A 3,923-nucleotide genomic window follows, 5' to 3' on the forward strand; every position below is an offset into this window, starting at 1 on the left:
GTCCAAGTGTGACTTTTGGTTGAATGAGATTGCATTCCTTGGACATATAGTGTCGTGATGGGATTAGGTGGATCCCAAGAAAATAGAAGCAGTGATGGAATGGAAGCTCAGAACACCCTCCTCAGAGCAACTCAGTACATTCTCCGTGACTGGTGACGATGACCTGACGGCTAGAACGCTCGGAAAAATATTTAAACTAAAGTGAGGAACCATAATTAACTCAAATATTAATAAGAAAAATTTAGTAAAAATTTTAGAAATAAAATACAACTAAGTCAAATGAGTGGTGCCCAAGCGATGGGTAACCATGGGAAGTTGCGGTTCTGCAACTAAGAGCCCTAGACCAGAGAAAATCCATAAAATAATTTTTGGGACTCAGAGAAGGGTCATTGAGGTTCCTATGGCATTGGAATGCCAAGAAAATATTTAGAAAAATTTTCAATCTAAGATGACAATTTTGACCCGTTAAGCCAAACGGAGGGCATTTTGGTCATTTCGCCTTCAGAGACGATTTTTGGCCGACTTGTCCAGTTAAGTAAATAATTATTATGATCTAAAATATGTATTAATGTTGATGAAAAATTAATTTGAAGTTAGTAGAAGTGAAAGAAAAAAAAAGGAATAAAATGCCTAATTATGACATCATAATGATGTCATTTAAAACCACCCACCAATCACCATTTAACAAGCCTTCTTAAAACAATTAAAAGAGAGAAAATGGACAAAAAAATTCTGGTTTTCATCCTTCTTCTTCAGCCAGCCGAAATTCTCTCCCTCTTCCTCCATAACTCTCATTCTTTCATACCTTCAATCCTTTGATTTCTCACCCCAAATTCTATAAAGTCCTTCACTAAAATTTGTCACCCAACCTTGCTAGAGTGTTTGGCAGCCAAGAAAACAAAAGAAAGTGAAGAAATAATAAGAGAAAATTCTGCCCTACTAAGGTTAGTGCTTATTTATGCATATTTCTCTCTTTATTCCATGTTAGGGACTTAAAATGAGTATGAAATTGTAAATTAAATGAAATAAAACTTATGTGTATGTACACCATGGAATTTGGCAGCCCTAAGGAAGGGATAATGTTGATGGTTTTGATGGATTTAAAATGGCTTAGAAATGGTGTTGATGTGTAGACATAAATTTGAAATGGATTAGTATGCCTAAATGACATGTGTTGTGTGAACCTTGAATTTGAGCTAGGGTTTTGGATAGAAATTTGGGCTTTGCTTATGTAATGGTGAATGAAAATTCTAATAGTAAATTAGTGACCATTTGAGGTAAATTGACCATAACTTGGAGTGAATTATAGCATAAAAAAACTGATTTGGTATGCTGCCTAGTGAGAGCAGCAGGTTTGGATGTAAGTCCAGCCTGTTTGGACAGCCATAACTTGGGCTGTGCAGGTTCAATTGGTGTTTGGCCAACTGGACATGAAACTAGACACATAATGACACAACTTTGGTGAAGAAACCATGCCCATAAGACCAAACCAAGTAGACCAAAAATCTACCCCAATCCGGATGTCCTGTAACCAGTTTCTGCAGAATGACCAAATGAACAGTGATTGTTCATTTGGCCATAACTCAGTGTAGAATGGTCCAATTGACCTGAAATTTTACCAGCAACTAACTAAGATATAAACCAACAAATTTCATGAAGAAACCTACCCCAAATTATGACCAAAACCTATCCAACAAGGAGTTGCGATCCTGCTCATCGCACTATAGATATGGTCACTGAAAATTTTCAATCCGCCGGTTGTGGTTTTAGACCACAACTTGAGCTACAAAACTCCAAATGGAGTGATTCAAAAAAAGAAATTCAACTAAACAAAATAAGGAACAACTTTCATATTTACATTTTCCCAAATTCCCACTGCAATAGCAACTAATGGAACAGTAAAAATAGGGTATGAAAACTAAAAATTCTGCTCCATTAATTTTAAGCTTAGAAATGGTATTGTTAACCAATACCAACAAATTTTGAATGTAAAATGTGGTATGTTGGGAGTGTTAAAACCAATGTACCTATTTTCTATGCAAAAGTCAACATTTTTGTTGACTAATGAAGGGAATAGTAACACCAAAACTTGAAATTCAAAAATTGTAAAATTCAAAAGTATCAAATGCCCTAGTATACCTAACAAGATTGGTTTGGATAGTTTGGCATGCCAATAGGGTTCGATTAGCGATCGCACATGGCATTATGCCATTCAGGATTTCATGGCTTTTAGCCATTCGACATTGTGTTGATATTTGGCCTTGTGCCTATTGTTATTACATTAGTACATTACATTTGCACACGAGATGCATATGTGACCGATGGTGTGTGACGGCCCGAGGTACTAGATACCCAGTGCCAGTTTACCCGTTTATCCAGTCCAGTCATCCAGTATAGGTTACTTGGGCAACCAAAAATGAAAGTGGATAAATTTAACGAAATAATGAATATAACAAGTACAAAACAAGTAAGACATCGATACATTCACTGCATATTTATTTTCTGTTATTTCTTTTATTTTATTATTGGCACCACTAAGCATTATTGCTTAGCGCGTTGCTTTGCCACGCCGTAGGTTCTGGAGATCTTGGACCGAGAGCCCAGTAGACCACAGACTAGGTGAGACCTCCTGCAGCTCTGCATAGTGTCCGTGTCACCTCACCGTGATCAGTGCATTGGTAGGACACTAGGTTTTATTTTGATATTTTGTAATTAACTTTTATTTTCTCATATGTAATTGAAACTTATGTAATGTATTTTGGTATTATTTTATATAGTGGAAATTGTGTTTGTGAATGAAAAAGTGAATATTTATTTATGACTTTTATATGTTTATCATATGAGGTGAATGATTGAGGAATGGAAATGCTGATGAAAAGTATTGAGATTTTGATGATTATTGGAGTTTGAGAATGATGGGAAATGATTATTGGAAGTGTTTTTAACAGGTTCTGAAGAACTGTTTTCTCCATTTTTAAATTACTCTGATTTTCTATAAAATTTTCGGAACCTCAAATAAATTATAATTTCAATAAATGACTTAAATGAATTATATTTCACAAATTATATTCAAAACTATGATAAAAATAAATTAAGGAAGAATAAAAAATGATTGAGATAAAATAGGGTGTTCCGGTACACTGTGTGGCATATCTTGCTCAGCTACACTGTAGACGGCTAAGGGGTGTCACATTTAGTGGTATCAGAGCACGGTTTAGGCATTTCTGGGCCTAGATTGAGTCCATACCATGCATTGCATTTGTAAGAGTCGAGGTGACACTAATGCAGATCTGTGTGTCTTTGTTATTTTGAATAGGATATGGCCCTACATCTCGGAGGCGGTTGAGGAGGAAGTGGAGAGTCATGCTACACTGCAGCGGTGAGGCGGGGTAGGGGAGAACCTGCTCCGCCAGCTCAAGCAGAGCCTGCTCAGCCTCCACAGGCCATGTTCCAGCAAATGGCCGAATTCTTCAAACAAATGGCTGGGGTAATGCCACCACCACCACCACCTCCACAACCGAAATCACACCTGGAAAAATTGAGAAAGTTTGCAGCCGAAAATTGGTTGAACAGAACAGGCAGAGTTTTAAAACAACTCCACTGCACTCCAGAGCAAAATCTAGAAGCTGCTGTATCTCTGTTGCAAGATGATGCATATGAATGGTGGGATATGGTGTCCAGTGAAGTACAGCCAGAAGTAATAACTTAGGACTTCTTCCTCTCCGAATTTAAGAAGAAATATATGGGTAGTGTATACCTGGAAGAGAGAAGAAGAGAGTTCATTAACCTGAGGCTGAGACAGCTAACGGTAGCCGAGTATGAAAAGGAATTCGTCAGATTAAGCCGCTATGGAAGGGAGATAGTCCCTAATGAGGCCGAAAGGTGTAAGAGATTTGAAGAGGGATTAAATGACAACATAAAGA

Source organism: Hevea brasiliensis, unplaced genomic scaffold (genome assembly GCF_030052815.1).
Source record: "Hevea brasiliensis isolate MT/VB/25A 57/8 unplaced genomic scaffold, ASM3005281v1 Scaf202, whole genome shotgun sequence".
In the NCBI taxonomy this organism is placed as follows: Eukaryota; Viridiplantae; Streptophyta; class Magnoliopsida; order Malpighiales; family Euphorbiaceae; genus Hevea; species Hevea brasiliensis.